Source organism: Hyperolius riggenbachi, chromosome 6 (genome assembly GCF_040937935.1).
Source record: "Hyperolius riggenbachi isolate aHypRig1 chromosome 6, aHypRig1.pri, whole genome shotgun sequence".
In the NCBI taxonomy this organism is placed as follows: Eukaryota; Metazoa; Chordata; class Amphibia; order Anura; family Hyperoliidae; genus Hyperolius; species Hyperolius riggenbachi.
In genome coordinates, this window is record NC_090651.1 from 230,569,855 (window position 1) to 230,588,516 (window position 18,662).

Consider the following 18,662-nt stretch of genomic DNA (forward strand, 5'->3'; position numbering starts at 1 on the left):
TATATGCATTTTCGGTGATACTGCAGATCGCCGGTAATCAGATCCTCTCTGTTACACCGATCGTTACAGAACGCCAGACCCAAAAAACAAATGGACGCACACAGCCATCTGGGCACACTTGCCACTTCGGTGGATAACATCAACCAAGTGCTGGGTGGCCATCAGACTTTAATAGACACACTGTTCTGAATCCGTACGAACCCTCCAGACGGCTGTAGATGAAGTGCAATCTCCTCCTAGCTCAGACATACATATGCCTGTACCTGAAAAATGTTCTGGTCACAGATCTGACTTTTGAAATTTTAGGAGTAGAGTGTTGTCATACTTTGAGTTGAGACTTAGATCTTCAGGAACCATGACCCAAAGGGTCACATTTATTAAATCTTTGTTATCAGGCGATTCTCAGACCTGGGCATACAGTCTGCCCACCGGAGATTTAGCTTTGACCTCCGTAGATGAATTTTTTAAGGCTATGGCAATAATTTACGATGATCCAGACATTGCCTCGACTTCTGAGCGGAAGCTCAAATTGTTGCGTCAAGGCAAGAGTCCGGTCGAGGAGTATGCTGCCGAATTTAGGAGGTAGCCAGTTTCAGCCAGGTGGGACACCTATGCCCTTTTAGACTGTTTCTTATCAGGATTATCAGATGAGGTCTTAGACCTTATGTTAAGTCAGCCTGAACCTAAAACCGTCGATGAGGCCATTTCATCGGCCATCAGGATTGATCGTAGATTACGCTATCAAAGGCAGACCCGGGGTAGGAACAATGTTAAAATGGTGTCCTACGCTGCGCCTCCTGTGACTCCATCTCCTCCCGTTTCACCTCCACCCGAGCCAATGCAGATTGGTCAGTCAAGACTGTCTCAAGTGGAGCGGAGACGCAGGATTTCTGAGCAATTGTGTCTGTATTGTGCAGAGGGGGGTCATAGAGTGCGAAATTGCCCTAAAAAGTCGGGAAACGCTACTGCCTAGGAGTAGTTGGGGGTAATACCCTAGGCATACAGCTCTTACCCCTAGAGGATAAGTGGTTACTTCTTCCTTGTATGATTACATGGCATGATAAATCTGAAGTCTCTGAGGCCTTCATTGATTCAGGCTCAGCGGCTAATTTTATGGATTACGAATTTGCAAAGAAATTGGGTATTCCGCTCACCCCGGTAAAACCACCCCTCCCGGTTACGGCAGTGGATGATTCACCCCTGCAGCGTAACCATCCTCTGTCCCAGACACCAGAGGTGGAAGTCACTATAGGGGTGCTGCATAGAGAGAAATTTCAGTTTTTCGTGTTGCGCATGACAACCTCCACAGTCATCCTGGGCATGCCGTGGTTACACCTTCACTCCCCTCAGATAAATTGGGCCACTGGTCAGCTAACGAGCTGGTCAGCCCATTGTTTTCGTCATTGTTTAGTGAAGGTGACCTTAGGCCAGACCAGGATTCATGTGGAGGGAGTTCCAAAACAATATGCTGAGTTTTCGGACGTGTTTTGTCCCAAAGCTGCCAATAAACTACCTCCTCATCGCCCTTTCGATTGCCCCATTGATCTTCGATCGGGTTGTATGCCCCCTAGAGGTCATCTCTACAATTTGTCTGGGCCAGAAAAGGTGGCCATGCAAGAATACATCAGTGAAAACTTAGCTAAGGGATTCATTCGCCCTTCCCGGTCGCCTGCCAGAGCAGGTTTTTTTTTTGTAAAGAAAAAAGACGGAGGCCTTCGGCCATGCATTGATTACCGGGGACTGAATAAGATCACAGTTAAAAATCGTTATCCGTTACCTTTGATAGACGATTTGTTCACCCAAGTCACTAATGCTAAGATTTTTTCGAAATTGGATTTGAGGGGTGCATACAACCCGGTGCGGATCAGAGAGGGCGATGAATGGAAGACGGCCTTTAACAAACCCGACGGGCATTACGAGTACCTGGTGATGCCCTTCAGGTTGTGTAACGCCCCGGCCGTCTTTCAGGAACTTGTCAATGAACCTCTCTGAGCACAGGTCTCATGTCAAATTCGTGCTGCACAGGCTTAGACAAAACAGACTTTATGCTAAATTGGAGAAATGTATTTTTGAGGTGACATCTGTCGCTTTTCTGGGATATATAATTTCCACCTCGGGCCTTTCTATGGATCCCGCCAAAGTCTCTGCTGTCCTGGAATGGCCTCAACCAGTAGGACTCAAACCCCTTCAGAGATTTTTAGGGTTTGCTAATTACTATAGAAGGTTCATAAAGGGGTACTCCACAGTTGTAGCACCCCTCACCAGTCTCACAAAGAAAGGGGCAGATACCAACCACTGGTCCCCCGAAGCCCTAGCTGCTTTCTCCACTTTGAAAGAACTGTTTTGCTCTGCACCCATATTGAGACACGTAGACACCTCTTATCCATTTATTGTAGAGGTTGACGCCTTTGAAGTTGGGGAAGGGGCTGTGCTGTCTCAACGCTCTGGGTTGCAGGGAAGGTTACACCCGTGCCTATTTTTCGCGGAGGTTTTCCCCAGCAGAGAAAAACTACGATATAGGCAACAGCGAGCTCCTAGCCATTAAGTTGGCCTTTGAGGAATGGCGTCATTGGCTAGAAGGAGCAGAACATACGATTACAGTTTACACTGATCACAAAAATTTGGAATACATTGAGGGGGCTAAGAGATTGAGTCCCCGACAGGCCCGGTGGTCACTGTTTTTCTTGAGATTTAGATTTGTAATTACGTATACTCCGGGTAGTAAAAACATTAAGGCGGATGCCTTGTCCAGATGTTTTGAGCCGGAGACAGCACAGCCCTCAGACCCAGAGACCATTGTCCCACAGAGAGTAGTGCTGGCAGTCACTGAAACCTGGAAAGACTGGACGGAGACTTTAAGTCCATTCCAGCAGGATGTCCCTGAGGGGAAGCCTGAAGGGGTTAAGTTTATACCACTGCCATTTCACCTCCAGATTTTGCAATTGTTCCACTCGCACAAGAATGCTGGGCATCCGGGGGCTTCCAGAACACAAGACTTGGTTGCTAGGAGTGCGTGGTGGCCTTCTCTGGCAACAGACTGCAAGGAGTATGTTAGAGAGTGTGCAGTGTGTGCTAAAAGCAAACCCTCCCGTCTGGCACCTGTGGGAACGTTGCAGCCTTTGCCCACCCCAAGTGAACCGTGGACCCATTTGTCCATGGATTTTGTGGGTGAGCTTCCGAGGTCAGAAGGCATGTCGGTCATTTGGGTGGTAGTCGACCGTTTCAGTAAAATGGCCCATTTTGTGCCCTTGAAAGGACTCCCCTCGGCCCAGGAGTTGGCCGATATTTTCATCATCCACGTTTTCCGACTGCATGGCATTCCGGAAAACATAGTGTCAGATCGGGGAGTCCAATTTGTTTCCAGATTTTGGAGGGCATTTTGTCATCAAATGGGCATGGAACTGTCATTTTTGTCGGGCTACCACCCACAGACTAATGGTCAGACGGAGAGGGTTAATCAGTCTTTGGAACAGTTTTTAAGGTGTTATTTTGTGGATGCGCAAAATGATTGGATCAAGTTCTTGCCATATGCAGAATTTGCGCACAATAATTTGAAAAGCTCTTCCTCTGGATTTTCTCCATTTCAGGTGATAACTGGAAAGTTGCCCAAGTTTTCCCCATTACCAGTAGCTTCCACTCCGTTTCCAGCTCTGGAGGCTTGGCAAAAGTCATTTAAAGCCATTTGGGGAATCGTAAAAAGTAATTTGGAGAAGGCTTTTCAAAGTCAGAACGGTCAAGCTGACAAAAGACGGTCCTTGGAGTGGAAGTTCCGACCAGGAGACCTGGTCTGGGTCGCCACACGTCATTTGACCCTGAAACAACCCTCGCCCAAGTTAGTTCCCATTTTTGTGGGCCCTTTTCCGGTAACCAGGAAGATCAACAGTGTTACTTATGCCATTGATCTTCCTGCCAGCATGCGTGGTGTAAGATCTTTTCATGTGTCCCTGCTTAAACCAGCAGTCCATGTTGGTGTCACTCCTCCTCCTCCTGTGATGGTAGACGAACAACCTGAGTATGAAGTAGAAAAGATTTTAGACTCATGGGTAGTGCAGAACTCGGTACAGTATCTAGTGCACTGGAAGGGGTATGGTATTGAGGAGAGAACATGGGTACCTGATTGCCGCATGCATGCGGATGAATTAAAGAAGGAATTCCACGCTCTATATCCTGAGAAACCGGCTAGGAGCTGTCCGGAGTCCACTCCTCGGGGAGGGGGGGGGGGGGGGTACTGTGAGAAAACGCAGAAAAGCCGCTGCAAGTACTCAGAGTAAGGCGGCTGATTCCGCTTGTGCGCAGGGACCTGCATTTACTGGCCTGACGGAATGCGGAGAAACCGCCGCATGCCCAGAGAACAGGGCGGCGGATTCCGCGTCCGACGCGGCGGTTTGCACGCATAGGCCTACTCCTGTCTGTACTGCTGAACGCAGAGAAAACGCCGCACGCTCAGACAGCGGTGCGGCGGATTCCGCATCCAAAACAGCAGAGGCATTACAACACATGTCTGGTGTGGCTGGGACTGATAGTCCACACAGGTTCAGAAGGACGCGTGCGCGCGCGGAGAGGCAGAGCATTTATAACAGTCAGAGGGGTGTCAGCTGACCAGGCCGGTCAGCTGACAACTCTTTCAGTTTTCATTGGTCCAGCACTTAGGGGAGGCGCTGGAGAGCGCTGGTGTATATATACTGGGTGCTGGTCATTTCTCTGGTGTCTGGCGTTGCGATCACTACGTGGTAGCACTCAGACCCTGTCAGTATCTGTGTTATATTAGACCAGTTTCCAAGGTGTTGATGACCACGGAGCTCACACCTTAGTCTAGGAAATTCTGTTATCATCTGTGTTATTATCTAGACCAGTTTCCAAGGTGTTGATGACCACAGAGCTCGCACCTTAGTCTAGGAAATTCTGTTATCATCTGTTTTATTATCTAGACCAGTCTCCAAGTAGAGATGTCGCGAACCTCCGATTTTCGGTACGTGAACCCTGTTCGCGAACCTCCGCGAAAGGTTCGGTTCGCGAAAAAGTTCGCGAACTGCAATAGACTTCAATGGGGAGGCGAACTTTGAAAATTTTAAAAAATTCTCCTGGCTAGAAAAATGATAGAAAACATGTTTCAAGAGCTCTAATACCTGGAGGCACACCTGATTGAGTGAAATACACATCACTGCTGCAGGACCCTCCCTCCTCCAAGCAAGTTCCTTATATCATTTGACTCAGTTGTCTGCCTACACTAATTAGTTATGGGACAGCTGCTACACACTCTGCTAGGGAGATTTTAATTAGCCTCTTGTGGGTCTCCTCCCTCCTACCGGAGGGAGGAGGGTCTCTTCTGCCAGGGAATGATACTATTTTAAAAACCAGTATACAACATACCATGACTGGGAATCGAACCCAGCTCTCACTTTGTGGTGGGCAAGTCACCCTAACCACTGTACCACTACAGTAGTAAGTGAAGCTGGCCTAAAAATTACCATTTATGCTCAATGCAATAGAAACAGGTTGCTTACAGGGAACCTTAACTGAGAGTGATATGGATGTTTCCTGTAAACAATACCAGTTGCCTGGCAGTCCAGCTGATCTTTGTGACTGCAATAGTGGCTGAATCACACCCTGAAACAAGCATGCAGCTAATCCAGTCTGTCTTCAGTCAGAGCACCTGATCTGCATGCTTGTTCAGGGGCTGTGGCTAAACGTATTAGAGACACAGGATCAGCAGGCGATTCAGGCAACTGGTATTATTTTAAAAGGAAAAATCCATATCCTTCTCCGTTTAGGTTCCCTTTAAGGATTTCAAAGAAATGAACAGCGCTACTTAAAAACAGATGAATGCTTACCTGCAAAAAAGTGCAGACCCCACTCATGGGATACAAATACACAATGAGCACACATACAACCTGTCTACCACTTGGAGGATGTTAGTTTCCACTAACAAGCTTGCATGCAATTTGTTAGGTACTCGTGGTGATGGTGATGCGCTGATCCCACTTTTTCTGCGCAATCCCTTTAAGGATTTGTAGCATAAAAGTCAACTCACATTGGCTGGGATTTGAACCTGGGTCTCACTGTGTGGTGGGCATGCACCCTAACCACTGTACCAACTGAAGCTGGCCTAAAAATTACCATTTATGCTCAATACAAGAGAGAAAATAGTCAAGACAAATAACATTTATATCACACTTTTCTCCTGGCGGACTCAAAGCACCAGAGCTGCAGCCACTAGGGCATGCTCTATAGGCAGTAGCAGTGTTAGGAAGAGAGAGAGATATGAATCTACCTGGCTATCTGGGGTTCTCTTTGGACAACTGTTGAACACAAAAGAGAAGGCCATGTCTGGCTACATATCTGTAAGCAGTGGCTGCATGGTGTAATGGTTAAGGGCTCTGCCTCTGGCACAGGAGACCCGAGTTCAAATCTCAGCTCTGTCTGTTCAGTAAGCCAGCACCTATTCTGTAGGAGACCTTAGGCAAGTCTTCCTAACACTGCTACTGCCTATAGAGCATGCCCTAGTGGCTGCAGCTCTGGTGCTTTGAGTCCGCCAGGAGAAAAGTGTGATATAAATGTTATTTGTCTTGTCTACTTTTTCTCTTGTATTGAGCATAAATGGTAATTTTTAGGCCAGCTTCAGTTGGTACAGTGGTTAGGGTGCATGCCCACCACACAGTGAGACCCAGGTTCAAATCCCAGCCAATGTAAGTTGGCTTTTATGCTACAAATCCTTAAAGGGAACCTAAACGGAGAAGGATATGGATTTTTCCTTTTAAAATAATACCAGTTGCCTGAATCGCCTGCTGATCCTGTGTCTCTAATACTTTTAGCCACAGCCCCTGAACAAGCATGCAGATCAGGTGCTCTGACTGAAGACAGACTGGATTAGCTGCATGCTTGTTTCAGGGTGTGATTCAGCCACTATTACAGTCACAAAGATCAGCTGGACTGCCAGGCAACTGGTATTGTTTACAGGAAACATCCATATCACTCTCAGTTAAGGTTCCCTGTAAGCAACCTGTTTCTATTGCATTGAGCATAAATGGTAATTTTTAGGCCAGCTTCAGTTGGTACAGTGGTTAGGGTGCATGCCCACCACACAGTGAGACCCAGGTTTAAATCCCAGCCAATGTGAGTTGGCTTTTATGCTACAAATCCTTAAAGGGAACCTAAACGGAGAAGGATATGGATTTTTCCTTTTAAAATAATACCAGTTGCCTGAATCGCCTGCTGATCCTGTGTCTCTAATACTTTTAGCCACAGCCCCTGAACAAGCATGCAGATCAGGTGCTCTGACTGAAGTCAGACTGGATTAGCTGCATGCTTGTTTCAGGGTGTGATTCAGCCACTATTGCAGTCGCAAAGATCAGCTGGACTGCCAGGCAACTGGTATTGTTTACAGGAAACATCCATATCACTCTCAGTTAAGGTTCCCTGTAAGCAACCTGTTTCTATTGCATTGAGCATAAATGGTAATTTTTAGGCCAGCTTCACTTACTACTGTAGAGGTACAGTGGTTAGGGTGACTTGCCCACCACACAGTGAGAGCTGGGTTTGATTTCCAGCCATGGTATGATGTATACTGGTTTTTAAAATAGTATAATTCCCTGGCAGAAGAGACCCTCCTCCCTCTGGTAGGAGGGAGAAGGCTAGGAGGGAGGAGGATGGAGACCCACAAGAGGCTAATTAAAATCTCCCTAGCAGAGTGTGTAGCAGCTGTCCCATAACTAATTAGTGTAGGCAGACAACTGAGTCAAATGGTATAAGGACCTTGCTTGGAGGAGGAGGGTAGGAGGGTCGAGAAGTGTGTTTGGCAATAATATGTCTGCTGACAGTGATATGGAGGGTCAAAGTTTTGCTCAATAGAGCATTATGGGGCGAATCGAACTTCCGCAAAAGTTCGCCTGATGCAGGCGAACCCCCAAAGTTCGCCTGGAACCGTTCGCAGGCGAACCATTCGCGACATCTCTATTTCCAAGGTGTTGATGACCACGGAACTCACACCTTAGTCTAGGAATTGTTGATTATTTGTTATGACCTTCTGCTTTCCTGACCGTACTTCTGATCTCTGATTCTGTACCTTTGTCATTCTGATACTCTGTTGCCAAACTCGGCTAGTCTTAGGATTCCGCATCTGTCAGCTGTCTCTGTACTTGATCTGTCAGTCTGTTGCCGACCTGGCCTGTCTGACCTCGAGAACTATTTCTCCTGCTGGGAAATAGTTCACAGACCTGTCAGTGACACTTCACCTTTGGTGTCACTCACTCTCTGATCCTTTCTGATTATCGGTGATACTGCAGATCATCTATAATCGGGTATATATCTGCATTTTCGGTGATACTGCAGATCGCCGGTAATCAGATCCTCTCTGTTACACCGATCGTTACACCGAAGACATACTGCTTCTGAAAATATAATAAAAGTACATTGTTGGGGGAAAAAAAAAAAGCTATATAACTGAAAAATAAAAATATGAGACTCTTTTCTTTGCTACTAATGTTCTATCAGTTATCTGTATTACGCATACATTAACCAGTTTGTCCTCCTTGACGTAGTTCTACGTCAAGGAGGACATGTGCGCTCCTGCATGCTCCCGCGGCCGATCGCGCATGTGCACGCATGCTCCCGGCCACGGATTCGTTAGCCCAGGAATCAATAAATCGGGCCATGGTGCCCGATCACTGATTCCTCTCCTCGCAAAAAAAGCGTCATCTTCTCTCGGAAGCTTCGCTTTTTCTGACTCCTATGTCCTTCTAAGCGTACATTGTACGCTTACAGTGACGTCATGTAAACAAACTCAAGGTTGCCATCTTGTGGCCAAAATGTAAAACTACATCTAAAAGTAAAAAAAAAATTAAAATATACATATATTTCCCCAAATCAAACACTATTTACATCCCACCCTCCCAAAAATACCCACATAAAATGTTTAATAACAATAAAAAAAAAAATTACAATGAAAAAAAACACATAAATATTTACCTAAGGGTCGAAACTTTTTAAATATCTATGTAAAGATGAAATATTTCTATTTTTTTTTTTATAAGCTTGTAAATAGTGATGGATGCAAAACGGAAAAATGCTTTTTTATTTCCAAATAAAATATTGTCGCCATACATTGTGATAGGGACATAATTTAAACAGTGAAATAACCAGGACAAATGGGCAAATACAATACGTGGGTTTTAATTATGGAGGTATGTATTATTTTGAAACTATAATAGCCAAAAAATTAGGAATAATGATTTTTTTCCAGTTTTTTTTATTATTCTTACTGCTAAGATGCATTTACAGTATGGTAGCTCTTAGCAAAATGTACCACCCAAAGAAAGCCTAATTGGTGGCTGAAAAAACAAGATATAGATCAGTTCTTGTGATAAGTAGTGATAAAGTTATAGGCTAATGAATGGGAGGTGAACATTGCTCAGATTCATAATGTAAAAACGACCGAGGGCTTAAGTGGTTAATATAATAATAATAATAACTCATTATATCATACTTTTTGTTTGTTTTTTTGTTTGTTTTTTTTTTGCTTCAGTGTCACTTTAAAGAGACTCTGAAGCGAATAAAATGTGCAATTTTTACCTTGTATTTCACTTCGGAAATTTCAGTAGAAGTAAACCGTTGCATCCCCGCCGCAAAACAAGGGGTTTAGACCACCCAAATCCAAGAGCTAACATCCAGAGTTGCTCGTAAACTACGCCAGCGCGAATCTACGCGTCGTAGTACGCAACTACGTACGTAGTTCATAGGCGAAGTTTAAGAACTACACGTACGCATTTCCGCGTAGTCGTAGTCCCGCTATGCGAAGCTTCGCCCGCTACTCGTAGTTGACGTATGTATTGCGAAGTCAACTACGCGTGCGGTAACTGCATATAAATGAATCATTGCGCATGCGCAGAAATATTATTGCTCTTTTATACACATACAATTCCGCATTGCAAGGTGGAATGTACGCTTATATTAGTTTATATATGTACATATATAGCAGATTATTGCGGAAATTTTTCCGCATAAGGGCATAAGCGGTCGCATCAACTACGCCTCGCACTACGCGAAGCTTGCGTATTTTAACGCGTAGTCTACGGAATGCAAACGTAGTGAAGTTTCTGATTACATAGCCGTAGATTGTGAAGCGTATTTGCGTAAAAATACGCGTAGTTCCAGCGTAGCAAGTTGGCTGACTACGACCATCCCTGCTAACATCCATGATCATCTTGGTCGTGGATTGTGCTGTCCTGAGAGGCAGAGCTTTGAGCTATAGCTCTGCCTCTCCTGACGTCAATCATCGTGCGGATCTCCGCCCCTCTCTATGAAGGTTGACTGAGAGGGGTGGGGAGAGGCGGAGATCTGCGGGGATTGAAATCAGTAGAGGCAGAGCCACAGCAGAAAGCTCTGCCTCTTTCAGGAAGCGCTGTCTGGATTGCGCCCAGGGGATTTGGGGGGTAGAGATGGCCCAAACGGTTCACATGCGAACGCGAACGCAAGAACATCAGTGGTTCGCGTTTGCGGTGAGCCGCGAACTATATGCGAGTTCGAACTACCCCCTATACTACAGCATTAGGCTCAACTTTGACCCTCTACATCCCAGTCAGCAGACGCATGGTAGCCAATAAGGCTACACTCCCTCCTGGAGCTCCCCTCCCCCTTATATAAGGCATCTGCATCGGCCATTTCCCTCACTCGGTGTGGCTGCAGTAAATAGAAAAGGGAGACGTTGCTGCAGAGACATATGGAAAGCTTAGTTAGGCTCTTGTTAGGCTTGTTAGCCTGCTCCTTGCTGATAGTTATTGCTAAGAAGCACCCCAAAACAGCTCTCTTGAGAGCTAATTTTTTTTTATGTGTTTTTTTTGTGTGGCCCACTGACACCTGCATATACAGCCCTGCTGCAGTTGCAGCTGGCCCTTGCTAGTTTATACTGTGCAAGGCCCAGCACATTCAGTAACTACCTTTTCACTGCACCTGTGTGGGTCAGCTGCATATTTGTAATACCAGTCACTGCATACCTGTTTAGGGTACCTGTGTGAGTGACAGGCAGCTGCACATTGTATTGATACCAGTCACTGCATACCTGTTCAGTGCACCTGTGTGACAGCACACAGTGTTATATAATATACTAGTTACTGCATACCTGTTCACGGTACCTGTGTGTGTGACAGGCAGCTGCACATTGTATTAATACCAGTCACTGCATACCTGTTCAGTGCACCTGCATGACAGCACGCAGTGTTATATTATATACCAGTCACTGCATACCTGTTCAGGGTACCTGTGTGTGTGACAGGCAGCTGCACATTGTATTGATACCAGTCATTGCATACCTGTTCAGTACACCTGCGTGATGGCACGCAGTGTTATATTACATACCAGTCACTGCATACCACACATTGTTGTACCAGCAGTCACTGCAACGTTTTCACTGCACCTGTGTAACCGCACATTGTTGTACCAGCGGTCACTGCAACCTTTTCACTGCACCTGTGTAACCACACATCGTATTAGTCAAGTCAGTGCATATCTTTCACTTCATTCCCCCCAATATGGACAAAACAAGAGGCAGAGACAGAGGCAGGCCACCTGGCAGGTCTGTTCGAGGTTGAGATTTTGTGCGGCCGTCGTCGACCAAAGTACAGTGTTCAGAAGAAGACACGTGCCATCAACCCCCAATATTGTCAGGACGTAGTTGACTATTTAATACAGAACACCTCATCTCCCTCCGCTTCCGCATGGAAGCGTGACATATTCTTCCTCTTCCTGCTCTGATTCTGGCACCTCACTTAACACTCCGTTGGCAGCCATCACCAAAGTGCCATCATCCCAGGGCTCAGCGGTGTGGAATTTTTTTTGTGTCTGCCTCAGATGAGAGCAATGCCATCTGTACTCTCTGCCAAAATTGACCGTGCAAAGACCAAGACCCGTGTAGGGACAACTACCTTACAAAGGCGCATGATTACAAAGCACAAACTACAATGGACTGACCACCTGAGGAAAATCAGCACACAAAAGCAAAGCCACACACCGCAGTGTAAGATACCATCACGCAATTATTTATCAAAAAAGGTGATACCCAAACTGTACCATGATGTTGAAAGGCAAGTGGTGTCATCTCTGGCACACAGCATTGGGTCAAGGGTCCATCTGTCCACGGTTGCCTGGTCTGCAAAGCACGTTCAGGCCTGCCCAAAGACAGTCCAGACACACAACATCTCTACCTGCACACCGTGTGACTGCCTGTCCTAAGACTAAGTCACACACAGCATCTCTGCCTGCAGGCCACTTGACTGCCTTCTCCGCCACCACCAACAGGGTCCAGGACTCTAGGCAGATTCCTGAATTTTTAAGGCCGTTGCTATAAGCGGCCGCTATCAAAACCAATAATATTTTTTTTCTGGTGTGTGTACATGCAATTTTTCTGGCTGCTCTTCAGCTGCAACAACAAAACAAAAGGCATGTACATGTGTCAATTCACCTTCGTGATCATTACCTTGCCGCGGTAATGGGGCTTGCATATCACAATGAAGCAATGACCGCCGGCTAAGCAATGACCGCCGGCTATAGGAATGTCTTGGGGGGGGGGGGGCACACCCAAGATAATAAGGTTGTTGCTTCATTGTGAACAGACCAAATTTGATCAGCTGGGCACTCAGTCACTGTTGTTCTGTCATTCAGCTACCTCAGCCCAACCATATGTTCTTGAAAACTGCCATCGCATGCACTCTGGCCATGGTGCGCAACAGTCCAGCACGGCCATCACTACACAAACAGCTGTTTGCAGTGCATTACACAGTGAGTTTGGTCTGTCAGTGTAAGGCAGAACACTAATTACACTACCTGATTGATGTATACACAGGCAAGATGTTTTAAAGCCCTTTAGGCCTCCAATTTAGCATGCAATGTGATTTCTGTCCTTAAAATGCTGCTGTGCGTCAAATCCTGATTTTTTCCCCGGGACTTTTAGCATGTATCCCACTCCGCCATGCCCCTCTCCAGGTGTTAGACGCCTTGAAACATCTTTTCCATCACTTTTGTGGCCAGCATAAATGTTTCTAATTTTCAAAGTTCGTCTCCCCATTGAAATCTATTGTGGTTCGCGAAGTTCGCGCGAACCCGAACTTTTTCAGAAGCTTGCGTTCGAGGTTTGCGAACCTAAAATCGGAGGTTCGAGCCATCTCTGTTGGGGGGACTAAAGCCCTCGTTTTGAAATGGGGATGCTGTGGTTTACCTCTACTGAGACTTCAAAAGTGAAATACAAGGTAAAAATAGCAATTTTATTCGCTTCAGAGTCCCTTTAAGTGCAAATGCCTCAAGTACAGACTACACTACAGACCCTTCCCATGGTTTACATTCACCATGCTTCCTTACCCAGCTAGTATCAAAGACGGAGTGACCAAAGAAACCTTGTGCACAGAGTTTTGTTTGCCTCTACTGCTCCCCCTCTGAACACATCACTTCCTTGTAAGCCCAGGTTAGTAGGAAGTGGAAGAAGGGGCATATCACGCCCCCCTGCTTAACACCACCCCTTCCACCTTTCTTCTCCACGAAATCACAGTGAATTAGTGTATTTCCCGGGGGGCTAAGGAGGCCTGGTCTTGTGGCAAGGAGGGCAGAACAGCAGCAGAGGGTTACATAACCTTCAGGTCCTCACTGCTCTTTTCACTGTAGCTGCTGTGCACTCATCCCTGCAGCTCCCATCTCTGCATGTCATGTGACATGCAGAGACGGGAGCTGAAGATAGATAGACTGCACAGCAGCCCCAGCGAAGAGAGGAGTGAGGACCTGTCACTACACTGGATGAAGGAAATGAACGTTGCTGCTATGCACTACGTGTCACAGGACCTTGCCCCCTTAGACCCACTCCCGCCCCCACGACTGCAGGGGATGAAGAGGCTATTGTTACACCTCTGAGCGTAGGTTTTTGCTTAAGTCAATGTGCTCAGGGCTAAAAGGGTGCAAAACTAAAGGCATGTTGTGGTTCAAATGCAGCCTATTTATTACACCCCATTAGATTTAAACAGGTTCAGTCACCAAAGCCATCTTATTTATACTGCAGCAAGTGGAAGATAAGCACTCCCCTCTTCACATCTGTACTGACAGATTTTGTTTTTTGAAGCAGTTTTTCAATGAAAGCCTATTTTCTTGGACAAAAAAAACAACAGAAATATGAAGGTGGCATTTGTTTTACATTATTTTCTCGTTATGCTAATGCACATCTGCCAAATGCCTTATTTGCATAATACAGTCAAGCATGTCCATTGTTGGAAACTGGGATTATCTCAATGCTTTTGTAATTGGGAGACATTCAGGAAAATCGATCAGCTAGATTATTTGTTGCACTCCGAAAGGAAAGATAGATATATCTACAAAACATGCAGAACAAAGACAAGCGGGAGAAGATCAGTGTTTTACTGTGGGAAACAGTACTCAGAGCTTAAATTGGGTTTATCATGATTTAGGTGGGTCAAGCTGATTTGACTCACAAGTTGGAAAGCTTGTTTATCCAGATTTGTCTATAGTAAAATAAGGATGAAGAAAATGTACTGTCTTAGCTGACAAAAGTGAGCTCCAGCCCAACAGCTAAACCCACAGATGAAATCCAGGATATACATGAATGTCTTGTCTGCTAAAAGGTGTTATTCTCTCCAGCCAGCCCTGTTGCTCAGATAAACAAGCAAAACTGAAAGGGTAGCATAGTAGCCTCCCACCTATGTCTTTATTCCCTTTGTAGTTGAGCAACACAGCAGGTAATTTGGGCACAATTTATGGCCCAGAAATTGGGTACCACCATAGACATCAATGTAAATTTTCCAAATTACCAGCTACAGCCAGACAGGCCAGTCGGTGGTAGTTGTGGAGTTCGGCTACTGTGTACTCAAACTCCTTAGTGGCAGGTCAGCAGGAAGATGGAGTTCAGGTATGGCCAGGGATACTAGGTAGCATGGGTGGAGGTCAGCTCTGTAGCAGCAGGAAATAGGGATAGCAATGTTAGAGTTATGCTATTGTGTAGAATTTCACAACATTTTTCAAAATTATGGCCATACATAATTACGTTTCAGATATTCCATTGATTTTGACTAACCCATTTTGTAATTTGGCATAATTACACAAAATTTCATGTAAATGTGTGCCAATTTTACCAGTTAGTAGCAAAGTCTCTATACATGCTTTTGTCACCAAAATTGCTATTGTTAAAGGAAATAGTGTGTGTGTGTGCACTTGTAGTTTTTGAGAAAATCGATTTTAAAAATGCTAAGGAAAAATGGTTTTTAAACTCAGAAAAATTACATATTTCCTTTACATTTTTAAATCGATTATCTCAAAAACTACAAGGTCTTTTTGAAAAAAAATGTTTATGACTTATTCACACTATCCCTCTATAACATACGTCTTTTAGTGACTGTAGCATTTATGGGGGCCTTTGCAGTTAACTAAATTACATGAAAATTCCTCCAAATTGCAAAATCACGGTTCCTGATTACATTGACATACACAATGAATGATCCATTGTCCTGAAATTTTGCATTAAGATTTTGCATCATAATTGAAAATTCCAACGTGAAATTACAATTATGCAAAATGTGTTAACAGGCTTATTGAATATTAGAATATTGGTAACATTAATGATATTTTTTGGCAATATCTGAGGCCCAAATTAACATGTGACCGGTTAAAATATATGTGATTGGGCATAGCCCCTCCCCCAGCCTGCTGATTGAATTATGCATGAAAGCATTCACCTGTTTAGCTCTTCATTTTTGTCATCTCTGCCGTAAATCTCCATTGGGGAACATTAAAACATTATGCTGTTCAATAGAGTCTAAATAATTTAGAAGCTCTCCTCCTTTACAGTATGGGAGTGCAGCAGTGTAAGGATTTTATTCTAGTGGTGAGTAGGTAGTAATCAGTAGGTTCTAGTAGTAGGCCAGTAAGTGGTAAGAATATAATGGCATTGATTGATAGATTCTAATGACAGGCTATTAATGGTCCATAGAATTTAGTGATGGTTAGATAGGGAGCCATACATCCCTACCTAGTGGTGTGTACGACCCCATCAGCCACAGGGGGGACTGGGGCCCCTCTAGGGGGGATCGCGGGGGGAGCACTGCCATCCGCCCGATTCTGGGACCCCCAGCCAGGTGTTGAACTGGCCGCGGCGTCTATTAGTTCATTCCCCGCAGCCCGCAGTCTCCCAGTAGGCAGAACAGGGCTATGGGAAGATGGCTGCCGAAGCCCTGCACTGGAGACTATTTGTGTCTCCAGTACAGGGCTTCAGGGGCCATCTTGCCATAGCCCTGCTCTCTGCCTGTCAGCGCGGGAGATGTGCTGCAGGAGGATCGTCGGGGGAGCTGCGAAACAGAGGCCGGAAGCGGAGACTTCTGCCAGGTGAGTGAATTGTTGTTGTTTTTTTACAGGTGCATTTTATTTTAATAACTGCTGCCCACTGTATAATTTTCTGGTGACTGCTGCCCACTGTATGATTTTCTGTTGACTGCTGCCTACATTGCGATTTTCTGTTGACTGCTGCCCACATTGCGATTTTTCTGGTGACTGCTGCCCACATTGCGATTTTTTTTTGGTGACTGCTGCCCACATTGCGATTTTCTGGTGACTGCTGCCCACTTTATGATTATTTTATAGTGAAATGCTGCCCACAGTATGATTATTTTATGGTGAAATGCTGCCCACTTTACGATTATTTTATGGTGAAGTGCTGCCCACTTTATGATTATTTTATGGTGAAATGTTGTCCACGTTACGATTATTTTATGGTGAAATGCTGCCCACTTTATGATTCATTTCTGGTGCATTACGATTGTTTTATGGTGAAACGCTGCCCCATTACAATTATTTTATAGTGAAACGCTGCCCCATTATGATTATTTGGCACCTATGGGGGAGGGGGCCCATCCAAATTTTTTGCAGGGGGGGCCCAGTGATTTCTAGTTACACCCCTGGGTGTGTAAGTAGATTCTAGTGGTGTGTAAGTACTAGTCCTCAGTAGAATCTAGTGGCAGGCAAGTAGTTATTGGTAGAGTCTAGTGGCAGGCTGGTAGTAATAGTTAGTGCCTAGTGGTGGGCAGGTAGTGATAAGTACACTGTAGGGGCAGGCTGGTAGTGACAGATTCTAGCAGCAGGTAGGTAGATTCTAGGCGTACATGCAAAAAGGGCTTCGGGAAAAAAAGCGTGCGTAGTGTAAACGATAAGCGGTAATAGCGTTTATAAAAATATTGTGCTGTATTTCATTTACAATAATGTTTTACAAATTAAAAAACATTTAATTATGTGTATAAAATCGCAAATTTTGAAAATGAAAATCTTCCCTGTTTTAAAAGTGAAACTTATAATTACGTTTGTTAAAAAACAATAATATATGTATAATCATTTTAATTGTATAATATTGTGAATAACCTTCATTTATCGTTTCTTCATGTAATAAAATCTGAAAATATTGTTTATAACGATGAAAAAAAGTACGTTCGTAATACCTGTTGTAAAACATTAGTAAATATTACTATCATTTTACTACAACTAATCCTAACCCTACTCTCACACACAGAACCCTCCCTGTACCTATCCCTAACCCTAAGACCCCCCTGGTGGTACCTAACCCTAAGACCCCTGGTGGTGTCTAACCCTAAATCTCCCCTGGAGGTGCCTAACCCTAAAACCCCCCTAGTGGTGCCTAACCCTAAATCCCCCCTGTTGGTGCCTAACCCTAAACCCCCCTTAGTGATTGCTTTATTGTGTGGATAATAATGCTTTACAATTAGTGACTGTAAAAAATATATTACAGTTTATGTACTGATCGCTTTATTATGTGAATAATAATGTTTTACAAACAGTAAGTGATACCATTTTAAATAACCTTTTAGTTAAATACGATAAATATGTTTAGTATTTTTGTAAATATTATTCGTCACGGGCACATTTTGTAAACTTAAATCATCACAAGCGCAGTTTGAAAACATTAATAATCTCCGGGCGCCATTTGAAAACGTTAATAATCTCTGGGCACCCTTTTTTCCTGTTCGGCGCCCATCAAATGATGTTTATTATTGGAGTGAATGGAGTGCCCTTTTTGTCCACTTGCCTCATGCGCCCAAATTTCCTGTCACCAGATTCTAGTGGCAGGCTGGTAGCAATTGGTACAATGTATTGATAGGCAACTAAGTAGCAATCAGCAGATTCTAGTGGCAGGCAAGTAGTCATAGTCAGACATTGGGTTACAGGTAGTAGAATAAAAGCAGACATAAACCGTGTGCTGACAATCAGTAGGTATTGGGTAACAAGCACTAGGAGATGGATAAGTAATAGGTGCACAATGCCAGGGGATGCTGTGATACACGCAAGTAGTGATGATCAGTAGATTCTAATGGTTGGCTGGTAGTAATAGAGCCTAGTGGTGGGCAGGTAGCGACAGGTACACTGCAGGGGCAGGCTGGTAGTGACAGATTCTAGCAGCAGGTAGGTAGATTCTAGTGATAGGTAAGTAGCAATTAGTAGATTCTAGTGGCACTGGCAGGCAAGTAGAAATAGTGAGAGAATTAGGTTAAACCAGGTAGAACAATATAAACAGTGATAGACAGTGTGCTGACAAACAGTAGGCTGGGGGTGACAAGCAGTGGGAGATGGAAAAATAATAGATGCAAAATGGCAATGGATACTAAGCTGCGGTGAGTTTT